Below are 20979 nucleotides of genomic sequence, written 5' to 3' on the forward strand. Positions count from 1 at the left end.
TACGAGCCAGTGACTTATTCTGGAAGCGAAACCCGCATGTGGCCGGTGAGGGGGAGAGGACTTGGAAAGATTTAGGTGACGGGCTTTTAACACTGTCGGGGAGGGAAACATTCACATCCTCAAACTCATGAATACAGCACCATCACACGTTTCTCCAGAAAGCGGGGCGTAACTCCAGACCCTTCGTGAGGCAGGTAAGTAAAGACCAGTGGAGCTGTCCTCAAGCCCTGGGGAGTCTGCCTGCCACTGCCCGCCCCCTGCTGACCTCACAAAAGGCCGGGTTTCTAACTCCTGCCTCCCCAAGGCTTTCTGCAAGCCAGGGGGCCGTGGGGCCATTCGGGGATAATCAAACCCCCAGAAGTGAAATTGTCCTGGGCAGGACATTACCTTCATGGCTCTCAGTCTTTGGATCCAACTACTTTTGGATGCCCGGGCCCCACTGCAAAGCTATCCAGTGAGAATCTCCGAGGACGGGACCCAGGCATGCCTGGCTGTTAATAGCACCAGACGTCAGCTGTGCCCCTGTCCCCACCCTGCGCGGAACAACAGGTCCTCAGCCAAGAATGGTTTGCGGATTCATTTATTTTTTACGTCTCACTCTGCCATCTGCGACAGTGAGTGATTTCTTCTTGGGAGAGGTTTCCATCCCAGAGATATTCCGTGGGAGGACATCTAATCGTAAATTAAGAGGGAGAAAATGCAAGGGTCCTGTCTCCGTACGGAATCCGTTAACCCTATTACCGGTCTTTTCCCACCTTGCCTCAACTCCAGCTGACTCATGCCCATAGGGAAAAGGCAATAGCTTTACCAAAATATAGTGTCCAGGTCTCGGGTGTTCACATAAATAGAATTTTCCCTACCAAAGGGGAGCCGAGATTGTAGGATCCTTGTAACATATGCGCACGTGGGTCCAAGCCAAATGCAAATCATGCCCTGGCCCTGTTTGGAGAGCTGGCTGTGTGCGGGGGAAAGAACCCAAGCCAGGGAGTTCAGAGACCACGGGCTGTTTCTGCTTTGGCCACAGTAGCTCCGGGAGTCTGGGCAAGCGACCTCCCCCTGGGGCCCCGGCGTCGTCACCAGTGAAACAAAGTTGTAACAAAAGCAGTTGGCCCATCCGTAGGCGACTCTTCACGCACCCACCTTCCCTCGTGCCTGGCGGCACCTACTCTGCTCTGTCCTCAGACCGGCAGCCTCAACCAGCAACATCCGGGGAGCCTGTGGGTGACGCAGAGCTTCGCCCCTGGTTGCCGTCTACCCCAGTCTCTTGACCTCACGTCTCCCCGTCTGGCAGGCCCCACCCGGCCCTAACCTGTGCCACCGTCCCGCCGACCCCAGACCGGAACTGGAGCCAAAAAGAGAACCGAACCCCTCCATCCTGACACTGAGCTTTGATCCCCACGTCTTGGACAGAAGCCCTAAACCTGAACCCCAGCCCGGTCGGTCACTTTGCATGTTTCCCACTGAGAAGCATTACTTTTTTTAAGTTTATTTATTTATTTTGAGAGAGAGAGAGAGAGAGAGAGAGAGAGAGAATCCCAAGCAGGCTCCCCGCATTGTCAGCAGCACGGGGCCTGACACGGGGCTCGAACTTATGAACCATGAGATTGTGACCTGAGTCGAAATCAAGAGTCGGACGCTTAACCGACTGAGCCACCCAGACACCCTTGAGAGGCGTTCTTGGTGCCAAGAATCTGCAGGGCTGTCCCACTAGGTGAGCCCCGCCCCCTTCCCAGGTGCCCACTGTGGCTCTCTGCCCACCTGCCAGTGGTGCCTGGGAAGCAGCCAGGGATTGCCTGGCCTTTCTTCCATCTGACCCCACAGTCCCTGCAGCTGGGTTCATGGCTGTCCCTAGCAGGCAGGCTTGGTGCTGAGTCTAGACCTCTTCTAGCCTGGCTCATCCCCCATCCGCTGGGTAAATGAAGCCCCACCCACCATGCCGAGCCTGGCCCTCCAACCTGTCATCTCCATTCTTTAGAAAATGCCTGTGCTGCCTTGACTCGGAGGGACACCCATTCTTGCTGCCACCCATGCCCCTGGGGCTTGGACACCGTTGAACATTCCCCCCCGCCACTGAGCACTATATTTCTTTCCTTATTTCTTTTGCTGCTGTAACAAGTTACCACAAACGTAGAGGTTTAAACAATGTAAGTTTATCTTTATTTATAAGTGAATCTTTATTATCTGGAGGTCAGAGTCTCCCCGAGCTAAAATCGAAGTGTCGGCCAGTTCCCCCGGAACCCTAGGGGGAAGTCATCCCTTGTCTGTTCCGGCTTCTAGGGGCTGTCCGCATTCTTGGTCTGGGTCCCTCTTCCAGCTTCAAAGCCAGCAATCACATCACTCTGACCTCTGTTTCCTTCCTCACATCTCTCTCTCAATCTCTCTCTCTCTCTCTCCCCAGACGCCTCTTTCCTTATGAGGACCCCCATGATTATACCGGCCCCACCCCAAACCAACTCATCTACAGTTCCTTAACTTACTCGCCTCTGCAAAGTCCCTCTTGCTATGTAAGGTACCATACCCACAGGTTCTGGGATTAGGTTCAAGTTCTCTGTGACCTTGACATCTCTCTCTCCAGTTCTTTCCCCCTCCCTGACCATTTTGCCTTAAGGATCAGTGGATCTTTGTGTCCCTTAAATGTTGGTGATCCCAGAACTTCACTCAGGTCCTGTTTCTACCATACACACTCCCTGTGCATTCACACCGTCATGAGTTAGGCCTTTCACCTATAGATTCCCGAATGCAGGTCCCCAGCTCAATCCCTTTCTCCTGAGATTCAGATCTATACATCCAACGGCCAGGCTGTGGTCCTCTGCCTGGGCAGATGCCAAGACCAGTGTTCCCAATGGGTGCTGGGCCCCAGAACCAAGTCAAGAGGGGCCAGTGTCAGAGCCTTGACTGGGGGGGACCTCTGGGGGTTGTTCTGCTCCCCTTTGGAGCAACGATTGAAGAGACAAGCTCATTCCTGCAGCAGAAAGAAACACGGACAGGCAGAAGGAATAAGCCACCCTCAACTCATTAATCTTCCTCTCTTTATTTGTACAAAGTCCCACTTTCCACGTCTTGCTCCCCTAGAACCTTATCCACGAGAATACTAACAATTAAAAATGATACAGGGAAGAAAGTACACCAGACAACAACGGGAACGACTATCCTCTGTTGAGCAGTTGCCAGGAATTGCGTTAAGAAGAGTACAGGAAAATATTTTATCTCATTTAATCCCCACGACAAGCCAGTGAGGTCTTTCTCATCTCCAATGAAGAAAACGTGGTTTCGGTGGTTAAGTAACTCACCAAGTTCATACAGTCAAGGAGAGACAGGGCTGGACTTGAACCGAGGTCTGGCTGACACCGATGTTCGTGCTATTAACACTGGCTTCCCTTCTTCCACAAGGCAACACTCATGCTTCCGGGTGTGCTTTGTCCTTCCGTGGTCGCTCCAGAAATCTGTAGGTCTAGAGAGAAGTTCTCGCTGTCAACTAGCACACATACTACCATTTCTCAGGCTCGGGGGTCAGATTATCCAAGAGGGTTGGAGTCATGAAAGTGCCCCGGGGACAGATTGCCTGGGAACTGCCTGCCCCGTCGCCCCAAGGCCCCCGGCACGCCTGTGTATAATTCGCACTGGTTGGAGGAAATCATTGCTGGCTATTGATTCTGGAAGCAGCTGAGACACAGGGAACAAATACAGCCCAGTAATAACACGGCGAGGGAGAAAGCCGAGAGGGGAACCCACGCGTTCACTTCACTCCTCAGCGGTCGATAAGCTGTTTCCTGAGACTCATTACTCTTCTGCGCCTGGATCCCAGCAGCGTGGGCGTCACCGGGAGCTTCCTCACTGCCGCGTTATCCTAATGGATACGGTCTGAGTTTGTACAGTTCCGGAGCGATGGCAGTCTGCCGGAGGAGGTCATGGGGGGCGCTGTGACCACTGGTTGGCCCGCAAGCTGGCCCTGGGCAATTGGAGGCTACTCACCCCCTCCCCTGTCCTTGGAATATATATTCTGCCCGCCATTCCCACCGTGGGGTGCGGTTCCAAGGATCCAGCCTTGAGAGGTAAGGTGTGGTTGAGAACCTTCTGGACTGTGTACTTTAAGAGACACAGTTCAGTACTCAACTCCATATAGGCTACTCCATGAACTTTTAAGATGGGGCAGGCAGGTGGAGACCTACTCATCTTGTGGCCGCCCAAGACAAGTCTCATACATGTGAGTCACACATATATGTGTGTTACAGCACACAAATGCTTCTTCTTTTCGTTCAATCAGTTAACAATTGTTAAGAGCCTACCATGGCCAAGGCAGTACCAGGCACTAGAGATATAATAGGAAGCAAGACAGACAAGGCAGACACACTCTCTGCCCTTACAGCTAACAATCTGTTGTCATTTCATTTCAATGGGGACACTTGGCAACCTAGAAAATGCCCAGGAGGAAGGCAGGCAGGAACAGCTCAAGAGAGCACATGACAAGATTAGCCAAAATATCGGTAATTTTTGAAGCTGAGCAAAGAGTACATGGTGAGCAGACGAGCATATTGTTCTATTTCTGTGTTTGGAAACTTCCCTAAGTCATGTCAAGAGTTGGTCGTGAGGAAAACAAAGTAAACGTACTGTGTGTTGCCCAAAAGGCTAATGAATACCCCTGAAATTGCCTAGTGCTTTTGAAACCAGTGTGGCCCCAATCAATCCTCACAGGAGTGGCGGAAGGTAATCAGGGGGAGTAGTGACTACCCCTGCTTTACAAACGAGGAAAAGACTAGACTCCAAGAAGCTCAGAGGCAGGAGAATTCACATCTCCATCCTAATGTCTGACTTGATTAGAATCCCATCCGCCACAATACAGGTCAAGGTTACAGGGGGATAGTTCTGAGTCTAATACGAACAAGAACTTTTAACCTCTACAGATGGTATAGGCCTCCTTGAAAAGTAGTGAATCTCTGGCACTAGGAATGTCAAGAAGGTGGAAGCTTCTCCCACTAGAAATGACTTGGGGAGATTTCTGCGATAGGTGGGATCATAGATGGAGAGCATCAAGGGGGCCCTTCAACGATTAATTCCGATGGTGAAGGAGATTTCAGAAGGCTTCTCTGGATTCCCTTATTGGTTCTTTCTCGGGGGGGATATGGCGGAGAAAGGTCATCCAGGTTGCACTTCGGTCACCACTTGTATATTAAGAGGAAAGAACGCCAAATAAAAACAGCTCCCATTTAATGAGCAGGAACCCTCTGCCATGCACCTGCTGAGTGTATCTGCATTATCTCACCTCATCTTCGCATAACCCTCATCGGTAGATACCATAATTATATCCGAGGCACGGGGAAGTAAACTAACATCCAGGTGACAAAAGATTCTTGGCGGGAATCTCGACAGCAACCCTTGAGTTTATGGAGAGAGACAGCCCGCTCCTGGGATGCTCTGCTCCCTTTCCCTTGCTTAGAATTCTCTAGCACCCGGGGAGGCCAGCTCCAGACAGACAAGGGCACTTAGGGAGTGGAAAGGAAAAACAAAGGCACCTGCAGAGCCAATTTGTGAGTTGAAATTCAACTCCAAAACCTAACTGTTTGTTCCTTGAGCTAAAGTCCTGGGCTTTGATCACAGTTACTAACTGGTGAACAGCCCGGGACTGGCCTCGGTTCCCTGCAGGGAAAGGTAAACATTCTTGGGGAAATGCAAACCCATCACTAATGGTCTAAAATGGCCCGTAATGGAGGCATAATTTCTTTGGGGAATGAGCCCCCTGTAAAGGTAAAAGGTTGTTATTTTTACAGGCTGAATGCACGATCTTTCCAACCGCAGTCAGAACCCTTCCTCCCGTACTGACGGCACCCGCAGGGCAGATACAGAAAGAAACACCAATTTCCCAACCGAAAGCCCTGCTCGCTCTGCTTAAGGGCTTGGTGCCTCCCCCCCGCGCGGAGGTGAGTGTCACCCACTATAGTTTTCGCCTGAAAGGGAGGTGGATAGGTGAGGCTGAGAAGGTATAATTAACAGGTGGAGCCTGGAGCGTCTCGGATTGTGACACCAGGCGAGCCTTTCTCTGCCGACTGTGCCTCTGAAAAGAGCCTTCCCCGCCACCTTTATCAAAACCGCTGTCAGGGGAGCACCCCTGTTATTAAATGCTCCTCGGCACGTCTGCACGGAGCATAATCACAGGTGGTAGGCCTGGAGGGGAAGCTGTGCACCGGGAGGGGAGAAAGAAAACACAAGGATGAGCTGACTAAAAACACATAAATGAGGTGTAAAAATTCGATTAGAGACAGAGGGACGGGGAGAGGAAATCAGGACGTGGACGGGAGGGACAGGACGCTGAAGTCTTCTTTAGTTCTCCTGGGGGCGGGTCGGAGTCTTTTTGATTTTCATTCCTTGTCGGGGGTTGGGGTGGGGGCGGGGGTGAAGGTTCTAGAAAGGTAAGAAACGTGTAGTCCTGGCACGGTCACATCTCCCAGACCCACCGGCTACAAACTCCAGTGGAGTCATGGAACAATAAACTAGAAAGAAGAAAGAAAGAAAGAAAGAAGAAAGAAAGAAAGAAAGAAAGAGGGAGAGAAACATTGGAAACATGGGAAACATTGGAATCACGTTGGGGGTTGGGGGAAAGTGGCAGGGATCAGGCACCCCCTTTCCTCTTAAAGCTCCCTCAGATGACGGGGCACCTGGGTGGCTCAGTCCGTTAAGCATCCGATGTCGGCTCGGGTCATGATCTCATGGTTTGTGAGTTCGAGCCCCGTGTCAGGCTCTGTGCTGACAGCTCAGAGCCTGGAGCCTGCTTCAGATTCTATGTCTCCCTCTCTCTCTGCCCCTCCCTACTTGCTCTCTCTCTGTCTCTCTCTCTCTCTCCCTCAAAAATAAATAAAGCTACCCCAGATGATCACAACATCTAGTCACTACTTTGGAACCACTGCCGTGGAAGAAGCAGGGTTCGTGTTCTGTTTCCCAGGAACATCCCCCCGGCCCCGCCCCCCCCCGGGCAATCTAATCCTCCCCAACCTTCCACGCACAGCTCAAATGTCACCCCAGGAAAACAACAATTCCTGAGCCTGTAGTGAGTGCACAGTAATGAGCCAAGTGCTCTGGGGAACACACATGAAATGAGACAGCCTCTGCTCAGTTCATATGCAGTGAGGGCGAAAGCTTGTGTCCAGTACAGAGAGGAGCTCAATAAATATTTAGGAGATAAATGAATGAATGAATAAGCGAATGACTTCACAATGGTAGACGGTGCTTGGGAAAGTGACAGGGAGGTGACCCAGGGAAAACAAAGGAGCAGGTGTAATGGGCAAAGTAGGGAATGCCCCACAGGGGGACACTTTATAAAGGTGGAAGCATTTGAGTTGGGCTTTGAAGGACGGGTCCTAGTGATATTTAACCTGTGTTCGGAGCTTTAAACTTGATCAATGTGTTACATGCATTAACTTATTTAGTGACTTTTCATAGCCCTTGAAGTTGGCATTTTGATCCCGACTGTAGAGGTGAGGAAAGGTCAAATGACTTCACCAAGCTCAGGATGCTAGTGAGTGAGGAAGCCCAGGACCCAAGTCTGGAATTAGCTGACCCGCAATGACATGTCTGAGGGATCACGCTGTAAGTCACTTAGGGGCCAAGAATGCCGTATAAGAGCCGTATTCCCAGCATGTGATTTCTCGAGGGGACAATGGGTTTGTTTGGGTTTTTTAAAGACAGGCTTCCAAGCTGCGGTGTTGGTAAAGGTGTCCCCAGAGACCCCGGAACCCTCAGAGCAATTGGGTGGCGTCTCTCTTGAGGCCCTTGTCACATTCTCTGGAGCGTTCCTCCTGTACAAGCTTGTCTCCTCTCCTTTTCGATATGATAAACTCTTTGGCCAGAATCTGGCCACATTTCATGTTTGAACCTCTCTGAAACCCAGCCAGGGTGGATCCTACAGTTTCTCCAATCCAGAAGGCCTTCTTTAAGAAAAATACTATAAAATCACAAATACTAGATTAGGTACGCAGTGAATGTGTCTCCAGAATGAAGGAGGAACTCAGGGCGAAATGCCAATTTTAAAGACCGACGAATAAAACCAGAAAATTAGTGTGTATTTTTATTCCTCAACTGCCCAATACCCCTCTGAAATACTTTCAACCTCTAATTTTGGGGGCCACGTCATGTTTATTTGCTTCTTCACACAACGAAAATTTTGTAATCCCTTTCTTTTTAAATTTTTTTTAATGTTTATTTATTTTTGACAGAGAGAGAGACAGAGAGAGACAGAACATGAGCGAGGGAGGGGCAGCGAGAGAGGGAGACACAGAATCGGAAGCAGGCTCCAGGCTCCAAGCCATCAGCACAGAGCCCGACGCAGGGCTCGAACCCACAGACCGCGAGGTCATGACCTGAGCCGAAGTCGGACGCTCAGCCGACAGAGCCACCCGGGCGCCCCTGTAATACCTTTTTTGAAAGTAAGCATGGTTAGACAAAACTTGTTCGGGATTATTAAGAGTTTTGAGATGCTTCTTGGCACATCACAACTTTTTAACAGCGATGTAATATTTATCAAGTTGCTTCCGATAAAGAAAACTATAAGGGCTGGGGGCATTTCAAGCATTCTCATTGAGGAGCAAATCTTAAGTACTTGGTGACCTTCATTCACAATGTGTCATAGACGTCCGCATCGTCGTGGTACGTTTTAGGTTGCCTAACGGGAAGGAAATTCTGTTTCGTCTAAGCAGAGATGGGATTCGGTCCTCGATTTTCAGCTTTACTTGTCTGATACTCAGGAGAACTTTCCCCAGAGGAGATTATGGCTCTGTACCCTTCAAACCTTGTTCCTCCTACATCACCTACTTGCTTCTGGTTCTGGGCCCTGTGGGGTCCACTCCTATCACTCGATGACCCTGCCCTTGCACTATTTGGTCATGACACCAGCTAAGTCAGTACCATGGAGGTTAAGAGTATTCCTGGAAGCCATACCCACACGAGGAAGGCTAGCGAGAACCGAAATATGCTTAGGAATGTCAGCCAACAACACACATCCGTGCCACTGAACTCAGTTCCAAAAAGGCCACTCAACTTCCTCTTCCCGTTGCCGCAGCCCCCTTCAAGAACACCCAACACACGCGTGAGGAAACATGGAAGGGAGGCCAGAAGAGAGAGAGGTAACAGTCTTAACCGATTACAGTTACCATATCTTAGGTTCACAAATTTAGCAAAACATATAAGCATATAAACACGCTACCAGGGTTTGTCCATTGCCTTAGGAGGGACCCAGGCAGGAAAGGAGCTTAAAGTTTAAGCTTCATAGGGCACCCGGGTGGCTCAGTCAGCTAAGCATCTGACTCTGGCTCAGGTCATGATCTCACGGTTCGTGAGTTCGAGTCCCACACTGGGTGAGCTCAAGCCCCCACTTTGGGTGAGCCCCGCTTCTCTTTCTCTCTCTCTCTCTCTCTCCAACCCCCCTTGCCCCTCTTGGGATTCTCTCTCTCTCCCTCTCTGTATGCCCTCGCTCACTTGTGTCCTCTCTCTTTCTCAAAAAAAAAAAAAAAAAAAGCTTAAGTTTCATCAAAGTGAATTTACCTCTGGATACATTCCCATGCTTTGCAGAGAATAAGTACTGAGTGAATATATGCTTTTTTTCCCCCAATTTTTATTTACATTCTTGTTACTTAACATATAGTGTCATATTGATTTCAGACGCAGAATTTAGTGACTCATCACTTGCCTACAACACGCAGTGCTCATCACAAGTGCCCTCCTCACCCATCCAGCCCATCCCCCACCCACCTCCCTCCACCAACCCTCAGTTTGTTCTCTGATCTGAAGAGTCGCTTACTGTTTTCTTCCCTCTCAATAGGGAAGCCTGGGCCGGGAGCCGGAATTCTAGAACATCCAGACAACTGGGAGTGAGGCACAACTTGTGCCCTAGAAGGTTAGGCGGGGCTCAGAGCCCTGCCCAGAACTGAGCGCAGTTTTCCAGGACGGCTCTGCCTCACGCAGGGCGGGCAGACTAAACCCATTGCCTCGTTCGTTCCAGACAGTCTTCCTCTATGAATCCAAGCTAAAGCTGCTTTGTTGTGCTGTTTTTCTTTCCTTCTGTCTTCGGCAGACTTCTCGTGACATTGACGCATACCAAGATCGTAGTCAACTAAAACCTTGTTTTAAATTTCCACACTGGCTGAACCAGTTCTCCCAATAAGCACGAAAAGGCAGAGGAAGGGTGAGTTTGTTCTCTTTGCCTGGGCTGGGCCATGCAACGTCGTCTCCTGCCCTTGGACGCTGGTGCTCTTGGATGTGGGGCCTTTGGACTCAGACGAGATTATACCACCAGCTGTCCTGGTTTTCCAGCTCACAGATGGCAGATTGTAGGACTTCTTGGCCTCCATAATTGCACGAGCCAATTACTATAATAAATTTCCATTCTATTCTATTCTGGTCTAGTCTAGTCTTATAATCTCTCCTCTTGGTCCATCCCTCTGGAGAGCCCTGGCAAATACAAGGCAAATGCACAACTCCACTATCCCAATTAAATTCCATAGTCTTCTGTTATAGCCCAGCACTCTGGCCTCATGAGATGGACCTGACTCTCCCCATTGTCACCTACTATATTGACTGCGGCTACCCTTTCTAGAACACCCAAGTCACTGATTCCAAACCGTGAAATGGGACGCGATCCTCAGTGGAACCCAGCAGCTCATTCTCCTGAACCCCCTCTCCGGCCTGAGGTTAATTTGTTAAGCAACATATTTGGGGTCCGGAAGTTCGATCTATTTTTAAGCCATCTGATTGGAATGCCACCCAACCTGAATTTAAAGCTCACGGGGATATCCAATGCCTTGGTAGAATCCGTGTGTCTTCCATACTTTCACGATCCAACACATTCAGGGATCCCATCAAAAGAATTAAATGAGGATGGTTTAAGATCCCTTTTTTTTTTAGCGCATTTGTGTATTTTTCCCGTCGCCAATCATTTCTCTTGCTACAAGCTCATGATGCTGGCTTAAAATCGTGTACTTACACAGCATTTCCCTTGAACCTCTGACTCACAGCTCTCTTCGGAGAGCAGGACTCTTTGCCATGGGTAAGAACACATCTTGCAGTGTTTTTAGAGGTCAGCGATTTCCAGAATGTATCTATATGCATTACTAATGACATAATAATACCCTGCACTTGATATGAGGCTGTGCAGTTTACAAGGCTGTGCTGTTTCTCGTACAATCTCATTGAACAAAAACCTATCTTAGAAAAAAGGCAAGAATTCAACTTTAGGGAAAGAATAATGAACTCTAATCATTAAGGCCCCGTCCATGCTTTAGGACAGCTGACTCCGAAAAGCCAGTGAGATTGTGCTTTCCACTTGAGCATTCTGAAGCCCAGGTAATATAATACCAGGATGCTAAAAGCCATCATCTCTATGCTGCAGTAATCATTAGAGCAAGGAGAAAGTTCTATGAGGCATTGATTCCCAACAGCATGGACAGCCTCTGTTATGACTTAGGATATATATTGTAATAGCATTCAGAAACTCTGGGGATGGGGCCCACGAACCTGGGTTTCAACAAGCCCTCCACGCAATTCTGATGAATGTTCACATTTGAGAACCTGACCTAATAGAAGATCGGGAAATATTTAGTCTGCAGAAGAAACACGGGATTGCCATCAGCAGGGAACCGGTGCTCCGTACTATTGAGGGTGCGGAGTCTCAAGAATTAGACCCCAGTAAAAGGTCTGAAGGGTCCATTCACAGACCGCTCTTGCGGAAGGCACTGGCAGATTACTTAAGGAGGCAGTAAAGAGAGTCATGTGCACCATCTGGGGATACGTGGAAGTGACCGAACCAGCCCTGCCTGGTTCGATTAGCTGGGACCCTTTGTGCCCCCACAGGCAATGTCACAGAGCAGAGCACAAGCTGATTCAGCTCCTCCTTCTGCCCACCCCCCACGATGGGTATACACTGTGCTGCATCCCCACCCAAGGTGTCTGTCTCCCCCTGACCTTTTAAGTCAAGGAAAAAACTCGGGTACGTAAGGTGACCAGTGGTCTCAGTGGGCCCAATCCTGGGGTGTCTCCCAGGAGATGAGTCTTTCAGCGCGAAACCTGGAGACGGCCCCGGGCCAAATCGGGACAGCTGCTCACCCAACTGCGAGGTAGATCGTCAAGAGTAGATCAACCAGGAGACAGACCGGGGCTGCTCCAAGTGTGTTTGCCGCCCCCATCTCTCGTGAGCCCTCTCTCATCCGAACATTCACTCCATCCCAGTTTTGTTCCCAGCCCATTTTGAATCCTCTGCCCCTGGTTGTCATCCTTGTTCTCACTGGTGCTTACCCTTCGATTTCCCCTCTTGCATTTTGAGTAGATCCTTTGCTCTAGCTCTTGCCAATGCCGCCGGCCTCGCTGACAACCCCAGTTGTCAGTCATTAGGTCGAGCACTCCTTCTCCCTCCCACATGTCCGCCAGAGGGATATTTTGGCACCTGCAGATGAATCCGGAGGTCATGGAAGAGAAGCGATTCGATTCGGGTTCCTTTACAAGGAGATGCATGCATAATTAACTGTTCTGCCGTCCAATTAGTAGTCTTGCCAACCAGGTAACCTCTTACCCCCACCTCCAACAAGTTTGCGTGTATGGACATTTATCCAAACTGAGTCCTCAAGGAAATTGAAAACTGTGAGTTCGGCGCTTGTGTCTTAGAGTTGTCAATGAACCGACAGCGTGGGACTCATGAAGCAGAATTGTAGAATCAGGATCTCATCTACCCTTCCCTGAGGGCCTCTGACATATGGTAGGAAACCAGGTCAGAGACTAAGCAAGCAAGGGAGCCTCAAGGACCTGAGAGGAATGATGGGGGCGTGGGGTCTTCTGAAGCTGTGACTATGGAAACGATCAGCACACCTCTCAAGCAGAGGGCACTCTGGGGCCCGTCACATTTTCCAGCCTACCAGCTGGCTTACATTTCTAAGCAGTCTTAACCTGTAAAAGGACTTTCCTAGGCATGATCTCAATATGAGCCCACAACTCTGATACTAACCCTACGAGACAGAGAAAAAGGTGCCATTGTCGTCCTTCTGACGAACCAAATGAGGCAGCGAAGGAACAAGAGACTGACTCTCCCGGCACCCAAAACAACCATTTACGTTGCTCACAGATTCGTGGGTCAGGGAGTCTTGGCCGACGGTGCACCTCTGTTCCGGGAGGCAGGGACTGGAGAATCCACTCCCACGATGGCTCCTTCACTCATGTGTGCGGTGACTTGATGTTCCATGGCCCTCCTCACCCCGAGGGTGTCACATCCTCCGGGACTTCTCCACAGGGCTTGGACTTTTCACAGCAAGGTGGCCTCATGGGAGACATACTTGGATGGCGGCTGGCTCCCACAGGCAGGAAGGGGAAGCAGCTGGGCCAGTGAAGAGCCATGCCGGAACCAGCAGACAGACACCCCCATTGTACTCCACTTGTTAAAGGAGTCGAGTTAAAGGAGGAGGGAGGGCACCTGGGTGGCTCAGTCGGTTAAGGTTATGATTCCACACTTCGTGGGTTTGAGCCCCGCATCGGGCTCTGTGCTGATAGCACGGAGCCTCTCTCTCTGTCCCTCCCCTGTTCTCTCTCTCTCTCTCTCAAATAATTTTTTTTTAAGTGGGGTAGGACGACACTACATTTCTTTTTTTTTTTTTTTTTTAACATTTATGTATTTATTAGAGACAGAAAGAGACAGAGTACAAGCTGGGGGAAGAGCAGAGAGAGAGGGAGACACAGAATCTGAAGCAGGCTCCGAGCTGTCAGCACAGAGCCCGACGTGAGGCTCGAACTCATAAACCGTGAGATCGTGACCTGAGCTGAAGTCAGACGCTTAAACGACCGAGCCACCCCGGGCGCCCCCGCTCTTCTTGATGGAGTAGGGAAAAGTCACATGGCTTGGAAGTGTGTGAGATGAGAGATTTTTCTGGCTACCTTTTCTACAGTGCAGAACTTTGACTTCCAGAATCCTATTCCTTTGTGTTTCCCAACAGACAATACTTCCGAATACGTACCAAACATAAATGGTGGGCATCCACTCACCTGAGCAGAACCTAAGTGCTTTGTGCACAGCTTACAGGCATCCTTTGTATATTTTCCCCCAAGAAAACAATTAGAGTTTAATGCCATTTGGGGCAATTATAAATACACAAGTTGATAGTAAATTCTTTTTTTTTTTTTTTAAGCCAGCAAAACATACATTCAGAATCAGCTCGTTTGGGATTTGTAGTGATTTTAGAAATATGTTTGCAAATCAAATTATCAATTCAACAAAATTGGAAGGGGGATGTCTAATCTACTTAAGAAAATTAACTCTGGGTATTTGGCAACCACTTTATCAGCATTGTTTGTGCGTAAACATTGTGCTTATCAATGATTCTTATCTAGTCATTAAAGTAGGCCTTGTAGTTGGCTAAGCGCTTGTCATAATTCTACCATTTTCGCTCACTAGGGCTGGCCACCCTCCAAGATATTCCAATTAAGAGTTTATTACTCTGTCACACTTTCAGGGGCCTGTGTCGACATATAGTTCAATTCTATCTAGAGGACATATCCTAGGCTATAGCTGCTCTGCTTCTGTGGGATTTTTTTTTTGGTCTTGTTTTTCTAATGAAAATAATCTATCGATCCTGCTCGTAAGAGGAGCACACAGCTCCAAATCATTACCTCCTGGCAGTAACTAATTTTTGAGTCTTCTCTGCTTGACCACACTCCTTAATGGCAGTTGAATAAATATCTAAGACGCAGACTTCTAGTCCTTTCTGAAGGATAGCCCCTTCCAACAAGGAGGCCGAAATCGATAAAAACCAACAAATATTTACCGAGCACCACGCTAGGCGCTGAATGCCAAGCCAAGTGCCGTCAGGATCTCTGTCCTCAAGCCCACCACACAGCAGCCTTCAGTCCTCACCTCTCACCTTCTCAAGTCACAGCTCCGGGGAATGGGGATGGACACGTGACCCAAAGACAGCCAGGGCGGCCCACAGCTGTGTCACCTGGCTCAGGCAGATGAACTGGTCCAATCCGACGCTCACCGGATTTCTCACCAAAAGACACGGAAGCTTTTGCCGACACGAGTGATAAGCACTGGGGCAGAAAGGTCATATTGATTTTAGGGACCGGAGCCGACATCGTTCTTTCCAGAAAAAATCAGTCTGCAGAAGGAGTCGCGTTGTGCAAACCGGCAGCACGTGGCCACAAAGACAGATGGAGGTGGGAAGAGGACAAAACCCCAGTTGCCTTTCTGGTTCCCAGCCAAAGTTCCCAAACGGCTGGTTCTATTTGAGTGTTTTTCTTGGATTCTGGGATCTCTCTTTACAATACAGTAAAGACCTTTTGTGTTTGAGGGGTTTTGCCTACGTGCTACGCCTTAGAACCCAAAGCCCTGAAAGACCCTCGTGTCCTCGTGTGTTGAATGCCACACGAGTGGTGTTCACAAGTCACGTAAGCAGTGTTCATCTGACAAAGAAACGGCTTTGGGTTCTAGGTGAGGATTCCAATGAAAACGTTGAACGCGACTTGAAACAATGCATGTAGAAGTGGCTCTTGCTGAACCACGAGACCCTTCTGATCTTAACAAATCACGCAAAACAAAAACTCCTGACAAAAGTGGCCAGGAGTGGTTGTCTAGGGAGAATTGGATGGATAGTGGGGGGCAAGAGCCGGGTGGGGACTTAATTTGGACTATACGTCTTTTGGACCTTTTGGGGGTTTGTGACATACACGGACTGAAAAAGTAAAGAAGTAGGGGTGCCCGGGTGGCTCAGTTGGTTGGGTGTCCGACTTCGGCTCGGGTCACGATCTCACGGTTTATGAGTTCGAGGCCCGCGTCGGGCTCTGTGCTGGTAGCTGGGAGCCTGGAGCCTGCTTCGGATTCTGTGTTTTCCTCTTTCTCTCTGCCCCTCCCCCGCTTGTCTCTCTCTGTCTCTCAAAAATGAATAAAGGTAAAAAAAAAATTTTTTTTAAAGAAAAAGTAAAGAAGCAATTTAATTGATTTTTCCACAAAACACGTCACTATAGACAAATCAGTCAGCATTCCTGTCTTCTGAAAACAACATCTCGCCCCGGAAAAAGGTTTTGTTTCTTGACCTGGCTACTAGGTCTCCCCATTTATCCAACCCTGCTGCCTACTACCCACTTTCCAGAACCCTCCTTTCCGGCAACTCTGGTCTCCTAGTCTCATTTTATTCTTTTTTTAAGTTGTATTTATTTATTTTGAGAGAGAGAGAGAGAGAGAGAGACCGAACACAAGCGGGGGAAGAACAGAGAGAGGAGAGACAGAATCCCAAGAGCCCGATGCGGGGCTCGAACTCGTGAACTGTGTGAAACCATGACCTGAGCCGAGATCGAGAGTCGGGCACTTAACCGACCGCACCACCCTGGTGTCCCTAATTGTATTTTTGAAAACAGTAACAATGCTCTTTTACAGACACATCAATATAATAAATCAAATTAGGGCCAATAAATATATATTTCAAAAACCCTGAAAAAAAAAACCCAACCAGACACAAATGCAAAAAAAAAAAAAAAAAAAAAAAAGGCAAATACCATATGATTTCACTTGCATATGGAATATAAAAGAAAAATGAACAAACAAAACCACGCTCTTAAACGCAGAACTCAAACTGGTGGTTGCCAGAGGGGAGGGGGGTGGGGGTGGGCCCAAGAGATAAAAGGGATTACGAGGCGCAAAATTCCAGTCACAAAATAAATAAGTCACGGAGATGAAAAGTGCAGGCATAGAGAATACAATCAGCAATATTGCAATAACGTTGTAGGGTGACATATGGGGACCACACACATCGTGGTGAGCAGCGAGTGATGTATAGAATTGTCAAATCGATATGTCATACACCTGAAACTAATACAACACGGCATGCCAATCCTACTTCAATTTTGCGTCTGTTGCCCTACCCACCTCTCTGTACTCTTTCTGACACCCCCATTACCCTCACCCCACTGTTTCCACCAGTGCTATAGATCCTCCAGGCCCTTGGTGAGTTTTTTATGCCTTTCCAACTAGCTCGCTTTTCCCAGCCCCACCTAGGGAAGCCCCGGCCTATCCTTTCTCTTCCTCCCCATGCTGTGGTGATCTCAACATGCCCCAGCACCGAGCCTTCCCAGGCCAAAGGGATGAAGCTAAAAGAAAACAGCACAGTTGGGATAGCACCCGGTTTTCAAGAAATGTGGATGCAATCTGAAGATTCACGAATGCCAAGTAAGACAGCTGGCATATCATCAAAAAGGCACTGACATCGAATCCCGCCTCTATTGAGTGAGGCATCATAGCCAAATCGCCTAACCTTCTGAGCCTCGTTTCTAGATCAATAAAGTAGAGGTAATAATCCCCATCCCTCCAGACTTTGGAGAAGAGTAAAGGGAGGCAAATCGTGGGAGAATCAGGCGCGATGTGGCCATCAGCGGCTTCAACCATCGTATCAAGTGGCCACCGATTCATTATATCGCTATACACATTTTCACGGGTAGATGATGGGCTTTTTGGAAATCAAAGACCACGGCCCACTTCAAATTCCCAAACTCAATATCGTACATTGGAAGTTCCCGGTAGATATTAATGGATCAATTGGAAGCTGTATACCGAAAACCTTTATTAGCACACACACACACACACAAAATCAGAAGACTCGTGTTCCAATTCACTCTGCTACATAAATCATTCACTGCGTTTCCATAATCTTTTCAAAGAGCTAGTATAGTCAATTTCCAATTATCTGTGTCAGTGGGGAACAGGAATAGTCTGAATAATGAAACCCACAAATAATCCATACATTTAATTTTAGTAGTTGCTTCCAGCCAGTATGAAAATTTCCCACTGTGAATATGTCCATTCTTCCTAGCCCCTCCTTTCTCGCTGGTAGGGGCAAATATCGCCGAAAGGCATCGTCAGCAGGAAGAAGGAAAACCCAGGGTCTAGACAATGTGCAGGCTGGCTAATCAGCCTTCAGATAATGAAGCCTGGCTGCTCTTCATAGGAAGCACCTTCTGACACACCGCCAAGAACACAGTGGTGTCACAGGACCTCACCCCGAACCCCGACCACAGCAACATCCTGACCCCTCACGGTCACCGGCTCTGCGTGACCCTCGGCTGAGATCTACTTCAGTCAGCCAATGTCATGGAATTGACATGTGCCGGTTACACACATGTGTGGGTGAGCGTATCATGCATGTGTGCAAGGCATTGATTGTGACTTTGAAAAATGAAACAGACTCAGGAAGATAGAGGCCCGATTGGAGAACCTCTCCATAAGGCCCACTACTTTCTGGCCTCTTGAATGCGAACGAATAAAAAAAAGAGGTGCCTGAGTGGCTCAGTCGATTGGGCATCCGACTCTTGGTTGTGGCTCAGGTCATGATCCCAGGGTCGTGGGATCAAGCTTGACACTGGGCTCTGTGCTGAGCGTGGAGCCTCCTTAAGATTCCCTCTCCCTCCCTCTCTCACTCTCTCTCTCTCTCTCTCTCAAATTTAAAAAAAAAAAAAATCTTGAATGCAAACATACTTGGGTCTAACATCTCAGGTGACTTTCTAAAGGATAGCCAAGAAACAATCTGTTATTGCTTTAACCTGAGTTAATGTGCTTTGGGGCACCTGGGTGGCTCAGTCAGTCAAGCCTCTGAATCTTGGTTTCGGCTCAGGATGCAGTCACACAGTTCATGAGTTTGAGCCCCGCGTCGGGCTCTGCACTGACAGCAGAGAGCCTGCTGGGGATTTCTCTCTCCTCTTCTCTCTGCCCCTCCCCGGCTTGCTCTCTCTCAAAAAATAAATAAACATTAAAAAAAATTTTTTTTGAAGTTAATGTGCTTTAAAAATACATATAAAAGGATGAATTTACCACCCCCCCCCCCCCATCAAGAGATGGGGTCCACGTTCCTCCCTCTTGAAGTTGGGACTTCCTGCCGTGGACTACAGCAGGGGTGACGCTTCTGTCACCACCGAGGCCAGGGCCGTTGCCACTCATGGGGGCCGGGAGCCGGCTCGTACAGGCAACCAAAGCCAGTTGGGCCCATCTCATCCCAACTGTGTTCAGTGGCTTGAAATGGGCCACGGCGGGACTGTTTACACCATGGAAATCAGCAAATGTTAAAAATCAGGGCTTCTCCATCTGGGAAGCCAGTTGGGGAACATTTCCCAGCACACCGCCCCCCTGGTTCTCTGCGAGCCCAGCCACCATGTTGAGAGGGGGTCTTAGCAGCCAGCGGAGAGGCTCCCCCCCCCCCGGAGGAAACCAAAGTCCTGGGCCTCAGCCCCCACTGAGCTCCCAGGGGACCGCCAGCACTGACTCACCAGCTACGGGAGGAGGACCATCTTGAAATCCGTCCCCAGCCTCCGGCCACATCATCCGAGCTGACGCCACGTGGAGCAACGACCAGCCTTCCCCGCCATCCCCCTGCAGACGCAGGCACAAAATTGCAAGTCCGAGAGCCCCCGTTAAGGTTTGAGACGCTTGCTCAGCTGCGATGGTGACCAGACCGCAGTTCCTGGCACCGAGGAGCAGCTCACTCCGCCCTGCGTGGGGCCTTTCACCTGTGGTCCGCCAACCTTGTTCTCCCTGGCTGGTTCCCCCTGTTTCACATCTTACGGCCATTTCCTGGCATCAGGGCCGACACCCTCCCCTCAGAGAAGTCCAGGATCTCTGTCCCTGGCTGCCCACAGCAGCGTGAGCTGGGGCCGGTCTGAGACTGGAGTCTCTTGCTCTGGGTAACCCTCCCCGGGACGCGCATCCTGCCAGCCAGGCTGAAGCTGGGGGATGTCACTCTTCTGTACCCAGAACTGTCGTCTGGAATGCCTTGTCCCTGGGTGTTGCCAGGCACCTGACATTTTGGACACTGCTTAGTGCTACTTGAAGAGTCTCCTTCGCTTTCATAATTACTGACTCTACCTCACTTGCCATAACTCGCTCTCACACCTTTGTGGTGGCAGGGCAGGGCTTTCTAACTCGCCATTGTGGTCCCACCCATGGCGGGGGGGGGGGGGGGGGGTGTCCTACCACGTCTGAGAGACACACGGTGAGTAAGATTATATCCCTGCCTGCAAGGCCCACAGTCTACTGAGTATGTGCACTGGGGGACCTGGGAAAGACTTCCCTCAATCTGCGATTTCAAGTCAGACTAAGAGTTTACTTGGCAGGGAGAGAGAAGAAGGAGAAGGGTGGGGGGGAAGAAAAGGAAGAGGATGAAGGAGAAGAGAAGAGAAAAGGAGAGGAGAGGGGAGGGGAGGGGTGGAGAAGAGAAAGAGAAAGAGAAAGAGAGAGAAAGAGAAAAAGAAAGAAAGAAAGAAAGAAAGAGAGGGAGGGAGGAAGGAAGGGAGGGAGGAAGGGAGGAAGGGAGGAAGGAAGGAGAGAGGGAAGGAAGGAAGGAAGGAAGGAAGGAGGAAAAGAGGGAGGGAGGAGGGGTAGGAGGGAGGGAGGGAAAGAAGGAAGGTTAACTAACTCCAGGCAGAAGAGAAAACATGGAAGGAGGCAGACTGGCACAGAGCGAGAATCAGAATGTCATTGGCACACAGGGAGAGGGCCAGAAGATGACTGGGGATCAGCGGAAGGGTGCATCTCATTCCTCGGGCAATGTGGGGTTACTGCAAATAAGACAAAAATGACATGATCTGATTTGCACTTCCTAAAAATAGCTCTCTCGGAGACACAGTGGGAAAGGGCTCAAAGGTGGACTTAATTGCCCATCAAAGGAGGTCGATCTGAGGGCTATTTCTAGGCAAGAGGTGATGAGAGCTAAAATGACGGATGACAGTTGACAATAGAGGAGAGAATGTACTTACAGAGTAGAAACCACAGCATTTGCTGAGCACCTGCGTCTCCAGGCTAGAGGAAGGTTTCCAAGGATGGAGGTGTTTCCCCCAGAAGCATAATAATGGCAGTGGCAGCAGGGGCAAACACTTACAAGGCACTTACTATGTGCCAGGCGTTATTTTAAAGACTTGGCTGTATTAATTCATTTAATCCTCACTTCAGTCTTACGAAGTAGATACGATGATGCTGCTGCTGCT

This window comes from Panthera onca, chromosome E3 (genome assembly GCF_046562875.1).
Source record: "Panthera onca isolate mPanOnc1 chromosome E3, mPanOnc1 haplotype 2, whole genome shotgun sequence".
NCBI lineage: Eukaryota > Metazoa > Chordata > Mammalia > Carnivora > Felidae > Panthera > Panthera onca.